This window comes from Arachis duranensis, chromosome 5 (assembly GCF_000817695.3).
Source record: "Arachis duranensis cultivar V14167 chromosome 5, aradu.V14167.gnm2.J7QH, whole genome shotgun sequence".
NCBI lineage: Eukaryota > Viridiplantae > Streptophyta > Magnoliopsida > Fabales > Fabaceae > Arachis > Arachis duranensis.
The window spans coordinates 3,222,290-3,230,074 of record NC_029776.3 but is presented as its reverse complement, the minus strand read 5'-3'; positions in this window follow the sequence as shown (position 1 = coordinate 3,230,074).

Sequence of the window (7,785 nt, the reverse complement as noted above, 5' to 3'; positions counted from 1 at the left end):
TTTCTTTTTTTTTTTTTTTTTTTCTACTATCTTTTTGTTTCTAATTTTCTATCTTCCTTTAATTTGTTCCTCAAAATCAGAATACACAATCATCTCATCTTACATCTTACATACATATAAAAATAATGTAGCAACGATTGTTTTGTCTTTAAAGATTTTATTCATTAATTTTATATAAACCAACGAGAATAACTTTATATATTTTACCTACATATATAAACATATATCATCACTCGCTATAAGGCAGAATACTAATGGAGTATATATAATTATATATAGTCAAATCTAGTGTACCGACTTCATTATTCACGTATTATTAAAAACATTTTATTTAAAGCTTCTTATTGTTATCGATTATGTCACACCTAAAAATTATAAATAAATTTTTTACTTTTATAAATAAAAAACATATGAATCTCGCTTACAATAGTTTGAATTTGATACAAAGAGATTTACGTGTCTCTAATTAGGACAAATCACATCAAGAAATAAATTATTAGAGGACAAAATTATATGGATCTCTTAAAACAAAATACATTAGGTGCATGTTTTAATTCTATATAAATTGAAGTAAGGTATTTTGATTTGCCTTTACTTTATATAAATCGAAACAATTTAATTCAATTTATTAGGATATTATACAATTTGAATCAATACAATTCGATATATGTTGAAAAGGTTAATACATGTAATTCGAATCAATATAATTTAATTTACATTGGAGGTTTAAGCATGTAATTTGAATTTATATGATTCAATTTACACAAGGACTAGATCGTGGTAAATCAAAGCTATTAGCTTTGATTTACTAAAAAAGTAATACATATGATTAAATCGAATTGATTTAACTCGATTTACTTAAGGTGTGTGTGCTAATAAATAGGATCGGAATGTTGAATTGAGGTAAATTCACAATGGTTAGTGAAAAAAAATTTCTAGTTCTTGTGTATTACAAAGGCACGATTAAGAAAAAATAAGACCGGGTATAAAATTTACTAACAAAAATTCATTGAGTGTCTTTATTAGAACTTCTACGAGTCTTGTTAATTTTTAGAATACCGTTCTACAGAAATTGGGACGCAGGAAATGAAACGGATAGAGAAGTTACATTACAGAATTTTTATTTTGTAGTTCGCAATGGGGTGAAGTACGACCCGTTTGTGATAGATAGTAACTAGGATCTGCAAGTTTTATTTTACTGTCATTGCCAATTTTCTGAGGTGAGAATCCCTGAACTATTAGTCAAGCTTGTGGATGTGGTCTCTACATCAGGAGGATTGAACCAGAATCATCAATCACTACTAATGGCAGCAGCCTCTAGTTCAACTCCTATTGTTGCGTCTTCATTTCTGCTTGTAATTGTATTTGTGGGAGATTTGATGGTATCTCCATCTTTTGCAACTAATCTATACTTCGATGAGATCGCAAAACTAGGTGCTAACATGAATATTCCTATTATGATTCTGATTTCTTGGGTGGTTGGAGAACGGAATGCGGTGGAAGATGTCCTAGGGGATGACGATGATGTGGCTCGCCACAATTGATGATGACAACAATGATGATATAGGGATGAGTCTTCCTGTTGGGGCTGGTGGAGCATCGAGCTCGGGAATTCAACAGTACCCGTCGTATTTTTTGACTCTAGATTTGGATGCGATGAGATCGGATGGGGTTACCGAATGTAGAATCTGGTTTTGGCGCGAGAGATTCACAAGACACCGCAAGTCTAGCTGAGTTCCAATTCGGTTAGTAGTTTTAGAATAAAGAGAAAATCATCTTATGTGTAAAGACTTTTAGCATCCGCCATGGGGTTGAGTACAAAGTGATGGAATCGGACCATGACAAGTACTACGGCAAGTGTAAGGAATTCGAAAATAGTTGCAGATGGTTGATTCGGATCACTCTACGTTGAAAAGGTATCTGGGAGGTCAGACGGTATAACAGACCTCATATATGTTTGGCCACCTTGATCTCTAGTGATCACAGAAAGTTTGACTATCATGTGATATCTGTTTTCATCCTTCCTATAATCAGAGATAATGCGGCTGTATCCATCAAGGTTTTGCAGAATGCGACGGAGGCACATTTTGGATTTAGACGTATGTACAGGAGAGTGTGGTTGGCTAAGTATAAGACCATCATGCAGATATATGAGAATTGGGAGGAGGCCTACCTATAATAAGCTGCCAAGATTGGTGCTCGGTGTGCAGATAACGATGTCAAGCAGTATCGCAGTTCTGAAGACGAGTTCTGTGCGAGTTGGAGGCTAGATTGATGAGGAATCAGTTTTTTTACCGACTTTTTTGGTCATTTCCACTGTGCATCGATGCATTCAAGTATTGTAAGCTGTTGGTCAGTATTGATGGGACCCATTTGTACGACAAATATGGAAAAATTTTGCTGGTTGCAATAGCTCAAGATGGAAATTCTAATATCGTTCTTATTGCTTTTGTCTTAGTGGAGGGTGAAAATGTGGAGTCATGGTCTTTTTTCTTGTCTCGCTTATGACTATATGTGACTCCTTAGCCAGGCATTCTCGTGATCCCCAATAGGCACAATGGGATCAAGACCGCCTTAGAGGCACCTGACAATGGATAAGCTCCACCTGCTGCTTATCGTGCATTATGTATTAGGCACATTGCAGCGAATTTTACGTTGAGTTTTAAGAGAAAGGATGCCAAAAGGCTTCTAGTCAACGTTGCTTATGCAAAGACGAAAGTCGAGTTTAATTATTAGTTTGACATCCTCCGGACTGAAGACCGACAATGCGTGACTGGGCCAACAGGATGAAGTATGACAAGTGAACTCAGCACCAGAATGAGGGTCGTAGCTTCGGCCATATGACAAATATTTTGAATGTGTTAATTCAGTGCTCAAGGGTGTCAGGAACCTTTTAGTTTGTTCCTTGGTGAAGTCCACTTATGAAAGATTGGCAGAGCTCTTTGTTCGCAAGGAAAGATAGGCTGATGCACAGTTTGGGATATGTCAGCAATTTAGTAAGTCACTTGTGAAGGCAATTAGGAATGGCAAATGGGGAAGCCTGCCCCGCCCCGCCTTGCCAAAAGCATGCCATTTGGCGGGCTGGCCCGTCCCACCTCTCCCAGTGAGGCGATCCTAAATTCCTCCCCCGCCTCGTCTAATGGCGGGTTGGCGGGCCAAGCTTACCAATTTTTTTTTATATATAAACCATTAAATATTAAACAATATATATAATTTTACAACTATTTCAATAAATTTATAATTTTTAAAGACAAAAAAATTATAATTTCTAAAGTACAAATATTAAAATCTTTATAATTATAAATATGTAATAAACATAATCATAAACTAAGTTTTTTGAAACAAAATAATAAAACCAACATTGTCCAAAGTAAAACAAACATTATCCAAAACATATAATCAAATATCTTCAAGTTTATAATCAATCAAATATAAAACATAATTCAAAATATAACTTAGAACATCTTCAATTATCATCTTCATCCTCTTGTAAATCAATAATATCATAGAAATTTATAAAAAAAATGGCCCTAAAAAAACAAAATGCTTGGTCCACCGGGAAAGCTCGCCTCGCCCTTCGAAGCCCGCTAAAACCCACGGATTAGACGGTGCGGGTTAGACAGTCTTTTTAAGTTTGACGGTCTCAAATTTTCAACCCGTCCCGCATTTTTTTGGCGGGTTACGCGGGCTGTCCTGGTGGGTTTCGACCCATTTGCCACCCCTAAAGACATTGAGATGTTTCACGCTTATACTATATGATAGGGATAATTCAGAGTTTATCGTGGCCAAGACTACTCCAACAGGTAATTTCTCACTTGGTACTTACAGAGTCTCGTTAAGAGATTGGACTTACAATTGCGGGTACTGTCAGACACTTCACTACCCATGTCGCCATGTAGTTGCTTGTTATGCATATTTCCGCCTGAGTTGGGCAACTTATGTCCACGCGGTATATCGCCTCTGGTATTTAATGTCTACAGGATGAGATTCAATCTTCCGATTTCAGAAAGTTTCTGGCCACCTTATGATGGTCCAACAGTCATCCCTAATTCTAGTAAGAGACGTGCATCTGAAGGTTGTCTTTCATTTTCGCAGTTTGAATTATGTGATTTTTTTTCCTAATTTCTCTCTAAGACCAGCGTTTTGGGAGTGAAATTTGGTTAAATATAATTCGAAATAAGTGAATTCGAATTATTTATATAGCCATATAAATACTAAATCGAAGCCATTAAATTCAAATTACTAGAGGCATAAACTATAGTATTAGATCGAAACAGCTTGTTTGAATTTATTATGGATAGAGAAAATTCAAATTGCAATCCATGGTAAATCAAATCCACCAATATCAATTTACAAAAACGCCTAATAATTTGAATTAATATAATTTGATTTATTACTACTATGAGTAAATCGATTTCAATTAATTCGATTATATATTAGTGTGATTAAAGACCTATAAGTAAACCTAATTTATTTTAAAAAAATTTATGTAATTTTGTCTTCCAATTTATTTATTTATGTGATTTGTCCAATTATATTTGATAAAAAAATTTATTTATTTTTAAAATAAAAAAATAAAAAATTATTTATTTTCTCTAAAATAAACTACTGCTAATCCTCCTCCAATTGCCATAAGCGTGGTCAACCATGTTGTCCAATCATACATCAAGTGTAATAATGTTAATAAAAAAAATAGTAATGTGGCGACAAATTTTATTTTTTTCTAAATAAAGCAAGCATTTTAATACGTTTGAGCCACCCATTATTATTATTATTATTATTATTATTATTATTATTATTATTATTATTAAATCACGATCACTGAATTATGAACAATCCATTTGGAAAGGGAAAGAAGACTCAAGAGAACTGAATTTAGTTTGTTTTCCAATCGAAAGCTATAAAATGAAGAAAATATGATCTAGTTAGTCTTGCAAAAATTAAAGGCCGAGAGTAAATCACCCAAATCTATATGGTTCTACGATATACCTATGAGAAATCTTTTGTTTATGTCTTATTTAAGTTAATATATATCTTATACATATTAAAATTGAGTTTAATTTTAATATATTAATAGTATAAATAATTTTCCATGATTATACAATAATTAAATTCATATATATTTAAAAATTAATTACTTTTAATGATATAATTAAATATTTATGTAAATTTTTTTATACATAAGTGTATGTAAATTAAACTTATTTACATATTCTCTTTTAATTTATAACTAGTATAACATAATTTTTTTTATACAAAATAAAAAATCAGAAAACAAATAAGCTTAGATAAATTTTTGATCCAATAAGGGATTTATGTTTTTAGTGTTATTCTTTTATATATATATATACTAAAAGTTAAAAATTATTTATTTTGATTATTTTGACTAATCTATTATATTAAGTGATGCATTGCAGGTTAATATTTACTTAGCTTAACATATTTTACCACATCAATATTTAGTTATTAATTACTTTAGCATTTAATCTTTCATATCATTTAAGAAATCAAATAATCAAACTAAAATTAAAAGAAATCATTTAGCATATCTTATCTTCTGTATTTTTAATGTAACCTGATGTAATAGATTTAGAATTAGTTAGTTAATTGCTGCTGTTAGTATTAGTCAGTTAGAGTTGCCAACTAGCAAAGTTAATTAGGCAGATTAAGTTAATTAGTTCTTGTGTAACTATATAAAGATAAGCATGTAATGCAAAAGCAGATGATGAATGAACACAATTTTCATCTTTGCCAAAATTCCTCTTTCTCATCTTCTCCAATTCTCTCCTTCTGCAGATTCTAATTCACTAACAACTTCTTCTTCACTTGCACCTTCCTCCTCTGTTCATCTCTCTCTCTCATTCCCTTCTCCAAGTTCTTTACCCTTCACCTTTGGACTCACTTGACAGAGATTGATGAGAGCCCAAATCTCTCCAACCACGAAATTTCACATGGTGTGGTGAGCGTGGAGGAGAGATCGCAGGTCTGATCAACGAGACCGAGGGTGAAAGATCTAAATCTGAAACCAAACTAGATTTATCGATTACCTTCCTCTTTTTCTTGCTTTTCGTTTTGAAGCTGTTAGACCTAATTCTTTTCAATTTCTCAATTTATTGAATCCACATCAATTCCTCAATCGACGATGACAACTAATCAATCGAATCCAGCCTTTCTTATGGACGCACAATCAATTGCAAATTTTCTGAGCAAATCTCTGCGATTCAAGCTCATGTGACAAGAACTACTGTGAATCCAATGCAAGATCCAGCGTGCCCCTATTTCATCCAACCAAGTGAAAGTCTGGGTAATCCTCTCATACCTAGTAAATTGAGTGTAAGCAATTATGGTTCGTGGAGCCGAGGCATGCTTTTAGCTCTGAAATCAAAGAACAAGTTAAATTTTATCGATGGATCCATTGTGAAACCGGACAAACTCGATCCACTATTTGAAGCCTGGGAGAAGTGCAATACCTATCTGGTGTCATGGATAACTATGTCCCTTAGCCCAGAAATATCAGGAAGTGTAATTTGGAACAACAACACCTCAGACTTGTGGAAAGAATTGAAATGGAGGTACTATCAGGGTGACAAGTTCAGAGTTGCTGAATTACAAGAAGAGCTCTTCCAATTCAGGCAAGGAGATGCCACTATAACTGCTTACTACATGAAGCTACAATCAATTTGGGAAGACTTGAACAATTTCAGGCCAATTCCAGAGTGCAGTCAATATGAACAATTATGCACATGTGGACTGAATGTGATGCGAGAATTTAGAAGAGAGAATTACACAACAAGATTTTTGAGAGGTCTCAATGACCAGTATACTGCTGTCACATCGCAACTAATGTTGATGACTCTCATGCCTGATATAGACACTGCCTCTCCATGTTGACACAACAGGAAAGACAATTTAATGATTGCCAAGATTCAAAGATCTTCTTTAACAAAGCAATATCTCCTTATCAACCAACTGATGACAGAAATAGAGAGAGAGGCAGAGACAGAGGCAGAGGGAGATGCCAAGGCAATGGTAGAGGCAGAGGCACCAAAATGCAATGCACATTCTATGACAAAACAGGACATACCATTAATACATGCTACAAAAAGCATGGCTTGCCACCCCATCTAAGGCAATGACAAACTGGCAGCATCAATTTTACCACTGCTGAAACACATGTTGAGAAGAGAAATGATTATCTCAACCAAGTTAGTATGGGCAATTGCCATAAGAAAGCTAGTGAGGAGCCAAGTTATGATCTCGATTCACTCCAAAAGAAAGCAATTATCAAATTTCTCAAAGGACAAGAAACTCAACAGCAACCTCAAGTCACAACCCATGTTCAACACCCTCCAAATGCTACTCCCATAAATCAAGGTAAAATTGTTATTTTAAAATACAGTAGCAATATTTCATCCTTTGTTACTGCAAAATCCTCCCTTTGGGTCATAGACACAGGGGCCACTGATCATGTCACTTTTGACATAAATGATTATTATTTACACTACCAAGTAAAACCTATAATTGTTAGAATACCTGATGGCAGCCACACGACAAGTAGCATCATTAGCACCATTAGATTTTCTAATCAATTATTTCTTTCAAATGTGGTATTCATTCTAACTTTTGAATTCAAATTGATTTCTGTTTTAAAACTGACTAATGGATTGAAGTGTCAAATGTTAATTGATGATAAAATCTGTGAGATTCAGGACCAAGCTACTTCGAAGAGGATTGGAGTAGCTAAATGTGCTGACGGCCTCTATACAATGGATAGCCAACCTTTTA